The sequence below is a fragment of the Bos mutus genome, chromosome 27, assembly GCF_027580195.1.
Source record: "Bos mutus isolate GX-2022 chromosome 27, NWIPB_WYAK_1.1, whole genome shotgun sequence".
NCBI classification, from domain to species: domain Eukaryota; kingdom Metazoa; phylum Chordata; class Mammalia; order Artiodactyla; family Bovidae; genus Bos; species Bos mutus.
Genome location: NC_091643.1, coordinates 7,217,090 through 7,229,869, shown reverse-complemented (window position 1 = coordinate 7,229,869; position 12,780 = coordinate 7,217,090). Strand labels below are relative to the sequence as shown.

At 47.5% G+C, this 12,780-nt stretch overlaps 1 long non-coding RNA gene across 1 annotated transcript in view; it reads left to right on the top strand.

Moving 5' to 3' along the window:
* The first annotated feature begins 3,950 nt into the window (after positions 1-3,950).
* Positions 3,951-12,780, top strand: part of LOC138985961 (uncharacterized) — a 72,585-nt gene continuing 63,755 nt past the window's right edge. Inside the window, exon 1 of the long non-coding RNA XR_011462883.1 lies at positions 3,951-4,310. This is a non-coding gene — a long non-coding RNA (uncharacterized lncRNA). The remainder of the gene's footprint in view (positions 4,311-12,780) is intronic.

Genomic DNA, 12,780 nt, shown 5'->3' with positions numbered 1-12,780 from the left:
GTAGAGGATTAGGAGGTGAATTTACAGAGCCACTATGGGAATAGATTTTGGAAGGCTTTAAAAACCAAGTCACATTGAAATCATGCAACACAGAATGGGACTTGAACCCATATGGCCAGGACTCAAACCTGCCCTTCTCCAGGTCAAACCTCAGATTGGGACTCGAACCCCTAATCTTTTAATTAGATTCACTTACTTTGTGTCTGGACTTACTGAGGCTCAGGATCTTTGTACCTCAGCACAGAAGGAATTCAGCGAAAGGCACAGAAATAGATAAGAAATAGATTTATTAATATAGGATGCTTGTGAGATAAGCAAGCGGGCAGGTGGGAGGCTCAGCCCTGAGATTAAAGTGGGCTACAATTTTATAATCAAAGGAAAGTGGGGAGAAGAAAAGACCACCTTCTTTGAGGAGACACACACAAGGCTTATATCCCTAGTTCCTCCTTCATACCTTGCAGGAGAGTGTCTGACCCTCTGAAGTTAAACTAGGATTATGATAGCACTTACTCAGATCAGTGGAAGGGTGGTAATATTTTTCTTCCACCTAATGATCTGGGGCATATCTCATGCTTTTATTTATGGTTTTATAGTTACGCAAGCCTGTTTCCTTCCATGATATTCTGATAGCTTTCTTGAACGATCACTAACTCGCAGTGGTCTCCCAAAGTTTCTTGGGTTTCCCTCTCTATCTACAGTCCCCTACAGGGACTTCTACAGGTGCCTGTATATGTGCTGGTTGTTCAGTCGTGTCTGACTCTTTAGCAACCCCCTGGACTGTAGCCCACCAGGCTGCTCTGTCTGTGGACTTCTCCAGGCAAGAGTACTGGAGTGGGTTGCCTTTCCCTTCTCCAGGGGATCTTTCCCACCCAGGGATAGAACCCAGGTCTCCTGCATTGCAGGCAGATTCTTTACCTCTGAGCCACCACGGAAGCCCAAAAGCCTGTATAACTGTTCTATTCTATTCCTATCAACATTTCTATTTAACATTTCAGGAAGCAAGATCCACTGACGGTCTTTGAAACCCTGGTAGGAAAACGCAGTTTGCTAATGAAGACTAATCTAACAACGGGTGTGCATATCTGGTTACTCACGGGGTGGGACTGATCCCCAGGAAAAAGAGCTACAGTCCTTCTTGTCCACGAGTTCCCGTGGTGTTTCCGGGGATTCACTTTGGTGTTGCGCTGAACTTATCCGGAAGGCCTTGGCTCTACTGAACTAAAGTGATGCTAATTCTTTTCCCAGTGACATCACAGAGCTGCCTCTGGAGACTGGAAGGCGTCAGTCAGGGGCCAGGGCAGTGGACAGGCTTGTGAACGAGTGCTCCCTCAAATGGACTGCAAGCTGATGAAATCAGACTTAAATCATCTCCTGGGGCAATGCCGAGGGAGAGGAAAGGCCGCTCGGGGAGGAAGGCTAAAGTCAAGTCACTCAGCCACGGCGAGGGCCGTAGGGCCGGGAGTCGGGGAGGCCTTCTCTTCATCTGAGATGCTTCTGCTTTGGAACTGGTTCCTTGGAGTTACTGCCAGGCCTCTGAGATCTGATTCCTGTGGGCGAGGTGGTGGGGTCGAGGGCTGATGGGGTTGGGGGACACGGACGGGGTGTGCAGAGACGTGCCGAAGGGTGACTAACCGGCTAACGTCCGACTCTGGAGGGCTGGTGATGGAGCGCCCCGGCGGCTTGGGGGAAGAAGGGAAAACCCGAGGCAGAATGAGAAGGTGGGGGTCAGCGCCTCCTCCCCACCCGGTGGTTCTCAGGTGGTCAGGAGGCACCTCGTCTCCTCCCCTCCCCGCCCCCATCCCCTCTCTTCTCCTCTCCTCCCCTGTCCCCATCCCCTCCCCCACCCTTCCCCACCCCGCCCCCACCCCACCCCATCCCATCCCTCCCTTCTTCCCCCCCCATCACCCTCCATCCCCTCCCCACTCGCCTCCCCCCTCCCCCGCCCCCATCCTCCGCCCCTCCCCCGCTCCTACCCCCTTCCCTCCCTTCCCTTCCCCTCCCCTCCCCCGCGCCTCTCCCGTCAGCTCCGGTGTCCTTCTCCGCGCTCCGGCCCTCCGGACGCGGCCACCTCGAGAGGACGAGCGGCGGGTCCGGCGGCGCGCGCTGGGGCGGGGCTCCGGGCACGACTCCCGGCGAGGCGCCCCTGCGGCGGGTTAGCTTCCGCCGGCCACCGCCCCCCGCGCTGCGGCCGCGGCCGTCACCGTCACCGTCACCGCCGTCTCCTTCGCCCGGCGCCGCACCACTGCCCGCGGGGCGCGTTCCTAACCTCTTTCCCCTTTTCTCCCGCGCCCCCCAGGCTTTTACCTGCACCCCAACGACTCCTACCCAAATGGAAGTGCCCCCTTCCAGTTCTAGGTCCGCCCCCGCCCCGCCCCGCCGCGTCCTGCTTCCATCGCAGTAAGCAGGGGACGCTCCAGAGTCACCCCGGCGTGAAATCCACGGAGATCCCCCCACCGCCACCACCACGTGAGAACACGCAGAGCTGGCGGCGGCGCGGGAGGGGCGCCCACCCTGACCTTAAGGAAGCTTGCATACACGGATCCACATCCTCCCCATCGATCGGGCCTGGTTGCTGGAGGGATTGTGGGTCAGTTCAATTCAGTCGCTCAGTCCTGTCTGATTCTTTGTGACCCCATGGACTGCAGCACGCCAGGCCTCCCTGTCCATCAGCAACTCCCGGAGTTTACTGAAACTCATGTTCATTGAGTCAGTGATGCCATCCAACCATCTCATCCTCTGTCGTCCCATTCTTCTCCGCCTTCAATCTTTCCCAGCATCAGGGTCTTTTCAAATGAGTCAGTTCTTCTCATCAGGTGGCCAAAGTATTGGCGTTTCAGCTTCAGGTTCAGGTTCCAACGAATATTCAGGACTGATTTCCTTTAGGATGGACTGGTTGGATCTCCTTGGAGTCCAAGGGACTCTCAAGAGTCTTCTCCAACACTACAGTTCAAAAGCATCAATTCTGCACTCAGCTTTCCTTATGGCCCAATTCTCACATGCATACATGACCGCAGAAAAAACCATAGCTTTGACTAGATGGACCTTTGTGGTCAGAGTTCTATATTCACATAGTCTGGCCAGGATCCCTTTGTATACTGGCTCCCCCTCTCATCCGCTTCTGCTTCCTCTGACCACAGACAGACACACACAGCTTCCCAAGTGGAAGCTGTCAGTGGAAGTTCTCAGTACGCCCCCCTGTTCTAAATAAGGGACTTCCCAGGTGGCGCTGGTGGTAAAGAACCCGCCGGCCAGTACAGGAGATACCAGAGACTGGGGTTCCATTCATGGATTGAGAAGATCCCCTGGAGGAAGGCATGGCAACCCACCCAGTGTTCTTGCCTGGAGAATTTCAGGAGCAGAGGAGCCTGGAGGACTGTGATCCATAGGGTCACAAAGAGTTGGACACACTGAAGTGACTTATGCATACTAAATAAAGGTCAGCATTTTTCTATGAGAGAAAGCTTCAGGCTGTAGGCTTATGCCCAGGGCTATGTCTCCTGGGCCTTCAGCTCTGTAGTGCACATGGCAGCTGAACTCTCTGATTTTAAAGTTGTGAACACAGCACCCCACGGCCTCTTTAGTTCTGTTGCAGTGCAGACACCCGGAGGTTACAGAAATGTGTCCTGTCCCTAGAGTCGTCATCATCTCACAAACGTCAACTAAAAACCACACCCCAGGCTCCCTGCTACACGAGCGGACAGGACAGGGTGTGGTGGACGTTCTGTGGCCACCAGCTTGGTATGAGTCAGATTCTGCATTCAGCAAGCCTGCCCCTGTCATGTTTGCTGTGGTCTGCTTCTGTGCCCAAGTTCTCCCCCGGGGTGAGATGTGTGGATGTCCCTCTGCATGGAGCTTTGGAGCATCTTGCAACGCCCGCTGGCAGTGAGAGTAAGCGTTTGTCCCCATCTGCTCGCTCCAGAGTCGAACACGACTGAAGCGACTTAGCAGCAGCAGCAGCAGCTCGCTCCCTGCGTCTAGTTAACGGCAACTGAATGGTCAGCTGCTGATTCACTGGATGCTGTTTAGTTTGTTCTGTCAGCTGTTTATTCGTCTGTAACTTCCTGTTAAGATGCAGGGTGTGCTTTTTAAAGAAGCCTTGCACAGCATAAGTTTTATTTTGGGACTGGATGTGCTAATATATAAAGAGGATCTCCGGGAGTTATTTAGCCCCATGAGCTATTTTCTCTGAGCAAAATTTTGTGGACAGTCCCTGGGTGCCAGGCGTGCTTCAGGACACCGTGGTGCAGCAGTGAATGAGACTGTCTCAGCCTCAGAAGCTTGCCGTCCACTCCTGCAAGACGAGCACAAGCGTGAGTGCAGTGAAGTGTGGTACACGTGCAAGGGGTGCGGGGTGCAGAGCAGGGCTGGAAACTCCCAGGGAGCAAACTGAGGGAGTCCCCGCGGCAGAGGCTCTGGGAGGGAATTTAGCAACATTTCAGCTGTGGGTGATAGTGGTTTGTGTAGTCGCTTAGTCATTTCCAACTCTCGTGACCCCATGGACTGTAGCCCACCAGGCTCCTCTGTCCATGGGATTTCCGAGGCAAGAATACTGCCATGGGTTGCCATTTCCTTCTCCAGGGGACCTTCCCGACACAAGGACTGAACCCTGGGTCTCCTGCACGGCAGGCCGATTCTTTACCGCTGAGCCAGCAGGGAAGCCTGGTGGTCACATGACAAAGATGTCACGTTTGCTGACAATGTGAGGGGAAGAGCTTGAACGTAGGAATGTTAATAGCTATTTGAGAGGCTGTTGCAATGATTTAAGCAAGAGATGATAAGGGCCTAATTGAAGATGCCGTGGAGATCTGAGAATTTCTACAGCAGGAAGGGATGGTGGGAGGTGAGGAAGAGTTTGAGGAGAATTTTGTTTTGGGTCCTCAGTCAATGGTGTTGCCATTGAGAAGGATGGAAGAGAACGAGAAGCCGGTGTGCTGAGTGAAGGCAGCGGAGACGGGCTCACTCTCCAACCAGTTGCGATTTGACTAGAAATCCAACTTTATAGTTTGAGAAAGAAGTTTGGGCTGAAAATGCAGATGTGAGCCACATCGAACAATTTGGAGTGTGATTCTAGTGAGAACAGCTTGTATTTTCTGTTTATGGTGCTTGACAAATGACCAGCACTTCAAAAGTATATGGTGTTTATTTTAAAATATAGTTTTGGGGTAAAATGTAAGTGGATTCCAGATCACAGCTTTTTTTCTTTAATAGTGTCAGCTTTTCTGGTAGGGATTCAGCATATCAGGAGGAGAAGAGGGCAGTACAAACTGGACACAGTCTACAAAATGAACTTCAGGGTGTTAACAATGACATTAAAAGTGGTACTTGCCTTTTCAGGATTGCTAGTTGTGCAACCCCATGGGCTGCAGTCTGCCAGGCTTTTCTGTTCATGAATTCTCCAGGCAAGAAGACTGGAGCGGGTTGTCATTCCCTCCTCCAGGGGATCTTCCCCACCCAGGGATCGAGCCCAGGTCTCCCACATTGTAGTCAGATTCTTTACCATCTGAGCCACCAGGGAAGCCCTTTTAGGATTAGAGAGTTAATCTTCACGCTACAGCATTCCAAGATCAAGTGCAATATACAGTTTTCCATAGTTCACCAGAGTTTTTTTTTTTTTTCAGGATTAGAGATTTAAAAAACACTCTGATGAACTGTGGGAAACTGTATATTGCACTTGATCTTGGAATGCTGTAGCGTGAAGGTTTTTCTAAAGGTGCTGTACTAGTTCCTGGGAAGTTGGTAAAAATGTGTCCTTAACCATACAAAGTAGAATTTTAAAGCACAACTCTCACTAAAATCGTCCTTTATATCCAGGAATCTAGCTTAACCCTAACCTTAACTCCAACCCTAACCTGTCGCCTTAACCCAAAGCATAGTTCCAACCCCCAACCTGCGTGTCACACTAACGCTAACTCTGCCATGATTCTGCATCTGTGCATTTAAACTGAGTCCTTACCCAAAGCAGAACTTTTACTCTGACACTAACCACACCCCAGTTGTAACCTGAACCCTAAACCCAAATGCAGTGCTAACCCTTAACTCTAACCTAAACCCCATTTCTTGTGATTAACCATAACCTTTAGGCCTTTTCAGGGGTGGACCTATTAGGGGAAACTGTGCTTAGGTCTCTAGATAATCAAAGCTGAGGAATAAATCTCAGACTAAATGAGATTTACAAGCAGATCATCAGTGAACCATCTTTCGAGATTAGGTTCCCTGACCTTTCTGATAATCATATCTACGGTCTGGGTTTGGTTCCTGGATGTCTACAGGACTTCCTTGCTTCTGTTCTCTGATTTCACTAAGTACTTTACTAAATAAGGGTTACTGTGAAAATGCAGTGAAAGTCTCTGAGAGGCAAGATCCAAAATGAGAGTACATTTCCACAGACTCACAAAGGTGGATACCACCCTTGACCCGAGTCTTCTAGGACTCCCCAAAGTGTAAGGCTTTCCTACTCCAAAAGACTGACAGAAGGCTGGGACTCTAAGTCCCATGTGACTCGAATCCAACTGGAACTCCAGGATTAGGCCAGCAGTCTGACAAGGATGTGCTGTGTTGGACTCTGGGGGTTATGGAGGTGAAGCAATAGACTGCATGGAATTCAGACACTTTACAGTGAAGCTGAGGGAAAGTGATCACCATGCATGAAACAGCGAGAGAGTCTGACGGGACAGGATGTAATCAGTGCTACTCTGCGTGGTGCAGACCTGGATACCGAACTGGTTCAGAGTATGGATGGTGGTGGTTGTTCAGATGCTAAGTTATGTCCAACTCTTGTGACCCCACAGGCTGCAGCATGCCAGGCTTCCTTCCCTGTCCTTCATCATCTCCTGGACTTTGCCCAAGTTCATGTCCATTGCATCGGTGATGCCATCTAACCATCTCATCCTCTGTCACCCTCTTCTTCTGCCTTCAATCTTTCCCAGCATCCAGGTATTTTCCAATGAGTCATCTGTTTGTATCAGGTGGCCAAAGTACTGAAGCTTCCATCTCCCATTTGCATAGCACATAGCTGCTCACTAAACCTTTATGACACACATTCTGTCCTTCTTAGGACTCTGGGAGGTTGACAAAAGGCAGGTATTAGTATAACAATTTAACTTTACATATGCAGAAATGACTCAGAAAAGTTAACTCCCCCTGTCCCAAATCTCCCAGCAAAATTAGCAGAGCAAAGCTTTGAACTCAGGTTGGCCAACTTCAAATCCAATGGGATGCTCACTCTATTTCATGGAGTAAATGAGACCTGGGCTGGGCCTTAGAAGACTGAGTAGAGTTTGAAGAGAAGAGGGGAAACAAGAATATCCTGCTTGGGGTACAGAGTACACGGAGGTGGCAGGAAGCCAGGAGTGGGGTGGGGAGCAGATAAGGAAGACTGGACGGGCAAGTGGGCTTTGAGAGCCGGGCAGTGTTGCTGTTTCACATAGGGCTTTACTAAGGAGTCCATGAGGCTTGTGAGTCCATGAGGGTGAGCGGCTTAAAGCAAGACCCATCTGGCAGTGGTGTGTGTGTGGGGGTTAGAACAATGGGGTTCAGCGGCAGGAAGCCCATCTAAGGGACTTTGGGGTGTGGCTACAAGGAAGGGGTTGGAACCGGGTGGAAAGTGCTGGTATAGAATGAAAACAAATGGGTTTAAAAAAAGACAGTTCAAAAGGACAGATTTACTGTTAGAGCCTGAGATATGGAAAAAGCGGAAAAAAATCAGATTCTGCATTTCAGACAACTAGTTATGTGGCCTCAGGCAAGTGACAGAATCTGTCTGGACCCCTCAACTGACGGAAGTGTGAAGGCAGCTCTTACCTCACAGGAGACTGAGGCATGTATGAACAGGGAAGGACTGGCTTGATGGCTTTTTGTTGTTGCTCTTGTTTTTAATATTTATTTATTTGGCCAGTTTATTTATTTTGCAAGTTGGGGCCCGTGGTATCTTTAGATGCAGCACCTGGGATCTAGTTCCCTGACCAGGGATGGAACCTGGGCCCCCTGCTTTGGGTGTGCAGCGTCTTAGCCATTAGACCCCCAGGGAAGTCCCAATTGGTTGTTTTGACGAAGATGAAGAGGGAACAATTTTGAAACGTCTAGAAAGACATTCTCAATAAGATCATTTAAAATAATGAAAAACTGGGAATTTTGTAAGTGATTCCCATGGGGCAGAAGTAAATACACTATAGAACTGTGTTGAAATTAAAACCACATTTGAAGAATGTGGGGATATAAATACTTAAAAATATAAAGGTAGGTGGAGAAAGGAGGACACAGCACTCTCCGAATCTTATGAAGAGTAAATACATGTAGAGAAAAAGGACTGGGAGAAAACACTGAGAGTGAGCATCTCTGGTTGATGGGCATGTGGTTGATTTGCATTATCAAGTTTTGTACTTTGGACTTTCTGCAATATCCAAGTTTTGTACAATGAGCCTTATTTTTTTTTTCTTTAGAAGGTAGTCTTTTAATTAATTTATTGATTAGGCTGCACCAGGTCTTCGTTGTAGCATGTGGGATCCAGTTCCCCAACCAGGGATCAAACCTGGGCTCCCTGCACTGGGAGTGCAGAGTCTTAGCCACTGGACTACCAGGGGAGTCCTCAGTGAGCCTTATTACTTTTACAAAGAGAAAAAATATTTAGGAAAGAAGAACAATAAATGAGTTCAACTACTACTGAAACCATGAAACTCAGACTGGGACTTGAACCCACGGTCTTTTAAGTGAGATCTCACACAACTGGTCTCAGGACTTAATGAGGCTCAGGTCTTTGAAGTCTCATCACAGAAAGACCTCAGTGAGACACAAAGTGACAGATAAGAAGTGGATTTGTTTAGAGAGGAACACACTCCATAGACAGAGCGTGGACCATCTCAAAAGGGGAGAGGTCTGAAATATGGGGTGAGTAGTTTTTATGCACAGAGTAATTTCATAGGCTAATGAGCAAAGGAGTATTCCAACGATTTGGGGGAAGGGACAGATTTCTAGGAATTGGGCTACTGCCCACCTTTTGATCTTTGATGGCTTCGGGACTTTGATGGCACCGTTGGGTGTCACTTAGCTTATGCTAACGTATTGCGATGATGCTAATGTGTGAGGCTCAAGGCCCAGGGAAAGGCAACTCTTCCGCCATCTTGGACCTCAATGGTTCTAGCCCGTTGGGCCATGTCTTATGGCTATGTCATTCTCTTAAAGGTTGCGCCCTGCCCCTTCCCTCCTGCTTCACTACTGTTTAAAATCTTTAGGGGTGCTGTCTCCTTTATAACTGCTTCAAAAGAAAATAGCATAGAATAAGTAAAGAAGGGGCAAGAAGTGGCAACCTTCTCTATCTGACTTAGAAAATATCAGTGAGTGGAATAAATCCTGGGACATGGCAGAGAGGGAGAGGTGACCTTCATAAGAGAAAGGGAATAGAAGGCTGAAGAAGAGAAAATAGTGCAGAAACAGAGCAGGGAAATCATGCCTTCACAGAGAGGAAATCAGAGTTCCTTTCTGTGAGGTAGTCTGAACTTTGGAAGCTGTTTACAGCTCAGATAAATACAAAAGCAGATAAGAATGTAGTTAAGTCACAATTGCAAACAATGCTTCATTGTACAGTATTTCATTAGGTTTCAAACCTCCAGGAGACATTTGCCAAAATTCCTCTTGGTTTTCCACCAGGCCTGCAAAATGGTTTCAATGAACAACCTGCATTCAGGCATAAATAAGAACTGACCATCCAGTGACATCATGAAACATTTATGTGTTGAGAATGTTTTATGAATTTTCATGTAACTAAAATACTTATAGGAAATTAGACCATAAACATGCCCTGAGGAAAATAATAATTGAAAACCAATAGGCTAATTATCTTAGAATCTTGATATCGATCCATGAAGATTCCTGGCTTTGTGCTTAGTAAACGGATAATGAGGCTTTGCCATTTGTGGTAAAGAACCTGCCTGCCAACGCAGGAGACAAGAATCAGGTTTGATCCGTGGGTTGGGAAGATTCCCTGGAGGAGGACACGGCAACCCACTCCAGTATTCTTGCCTGGAGAATCCCAAGGACAGAGGAGCCTGGTAGGTTACAGTCCACCAGGTGACAAAGAGTAAGACACGACTGAAGCGACTGAGCACGCGCACGCACACACACAGACACACACAGACACACACAGACACACACAGACACACACAGATAATGTAACACGGCAGGGCTACTGACTGGAGGCAACGTGAGGGGTAAAAGGGTCATTGATGCCAAGTCTTCTGCTAAATGTGCCACCTCACATGACCTTGTACTAGCACTTAAATAGAAAACCGCAGGAATCATCTTTAACAGGTAAGTTTCCGACAAGTGGAGCCTTTGTTTGTTCTTATCTTTGAATTTATTTTACATTTACCTGTGTGTTGTTTTCCACCAAAGGCATGCTACGCAAAGTTCAGAGAACGCTCCTCAAATATTTCTTCTCCTGCCTCTGGCTTTGTCCCCTCAGCGTCTGTTGTGGATTTCACTCGACCTTATCACAGGTGACACGCTGGGGTCTGCCTGGTGGAGGGTCAGAGTTCTCTAAACACAGAGCTCCCCAAGGCCCAGGAAATGCCAGGTCTGAAAGGGTCGGAGGAGCCTCTCTGGTTTCCTTTTGGATCAGCTTGTTACTGATTTCCTGGCTGTGCTCACATTTGTAAAAATGGCATAAAGGAAAATAAACGAACATAGTAAGGATTGGAAGAACCTGAACTTCTCACTACCACTCACCATCTGCCTGTATTTTATGTGGGCAAATCTGCTCTGGGGAGAGATGGAAGGTTTTTTTTCCCCCAGTTGTAAGATATTTTTCAAATAGAGGTTGTCGGAATAAACCCTGTCATATCTTTTGCTTAAGATATCACTGTAGAGAGTGCCAGAACATTAGGAAAACAAAAATTCACGTGTCAATACTGATTGTTTAAACATTAAACCTCATTAGAGTACGGTTACAATGTTAAAGTGTCTGTGAGGACGAAGGTAACTCTGTGGGGAATAAGAAGAGGATAAGAACAGAATGGAGCTTTTGGACTTTACAAAAGTGAAATGATTAGGCCTGAGACGGCTTTTCAGTTGGGGCCCTCTGATTCCGTATGTTCCCTTGAGTGACTGTCAGAATAAGCCACCAGTTTCCACACCGTGTGTAATCAGTATGACATCTGGGCTCCATCAGAGGCCACTGTTTCTCCAGTGTTAGCCAAACCAGCGCGCTTCCTGTCACTGGATTAACTGTTAGAGCCACCGGGTCTGGTGACCTCCGGCTGTTTTCTCTCAGCTGGCAGGAGGGTTCCTGCCCACACTCGCCTGTCATTCTCGTTCTGAAAAAGCGTACTCCTTTGACAAATACCCACAGGCAAAGCGCTGCGAGGTTACCACACTACTCGAGGAAGCTTCTACTTCCTTTTGCGATCCATGACGCCTACTTTGCTTGATACGTGTACGTTTGACACCTTTTCCTGCACAAGTAAACCGGAATTGTGTGGTTTTCATCGTGGCCTGCAGTGAAGCAGAGGAGAATGAGGGAGAAGGTCATTTGAAGACTTTGCAGAAAAAAGGGATTGGGGTTCTGGCCTGTTATGGAGTCACAGGGGTAAACCAAGTCATAATACCAGGAAGTGGAACTGGCTGAATTTTATGCATTAAGCGTCAGAAGCAAAGTGGAGCCTCTCCAAGGCGCTGGCCAGATGCAAGCCTGGTAAGTCAGCGCTTAGGATTGAAACTTTCCTGTGAAGCAAAACACCAGTAAGAATACGCTTTCAGGAAGGAGCGTTTGAGCCTTAGAAAAGTTTTATCCTTTCTATAACTGTGACTGTGGAAAAATAAGAATCCTCACGAGATGGGGCCTGTTATTTGGGGTGTTTCGCTGGGCTGCTTTGGGATATGTTTTCCTTTGGAGGAAGAGGAGTCAGAAAGACATGCTTGGCTTTACCATCTAAATCTCTTCTAGCATAAAATCAAATTGCCAGAGACTTGGTGTTTGAGGGTCTAGGCAAACTGATGACCTTGAATTATGCTTTTCTTTCAGTATGTTCTGAAATGTCAACCAGTTGAATGTGTAGAGCTCCCATGAACATTCACTGAGGGAAGGGTTTATTGGAAAACTCAAGTCTATTCTGATTTAAGGAGCTCTAGTTCCATAAAAAAGAAAGCAAGAAAACTTTGCTTTTTGCCCTTTGTTTAACAACATCTTTATCATTAAAGAGATAAAACCATAACCAAAGCAGTTGATGACACATACTGTAAACAGCAAAAATGTAAGAATAAGATCATGTATTTCCAAAAAAAAGTTGAAGATGTAAATTTCAAAAAAAAAAAAAAAAAAAAGCCTAGTAAAAAAGATAACTTTTTACTTTCTGCTTATCCATAAAAAATTGCCTCTGTAATTGTCAGCTAAGATGGCCTTTATATGGTTCTTTGCCCTCGTTAAGCGCGTGGGGGAAATAACTAAATGTGAAATCACTGCAGTTTATTAAATGTCAAAGAGGAACTTGTTAACCAGACAGATCAGATAACCAGCTGCTGTGCAGAGCAGTCACCAGCCACAGGAAATGTCAGCGCTGCCTTTAAAGACAGCTGATGACTACACAAAATGCATAGCCCGTAAATAATTAGGAAAAAAAAAAAGATTAGAAAGCATGCCACTTGTCTTAACCTATGTTCCTGAGAAGAATAAGTATTAGAATGTGCCGTTAGTAACACTGATTACATGTGGTTGAGTTAGAAACTGAGCCCATCAACTTGCGGCCTAATTCCACAGTCTCAGGTAGATACACAGGCAGGACACGAGCGGAG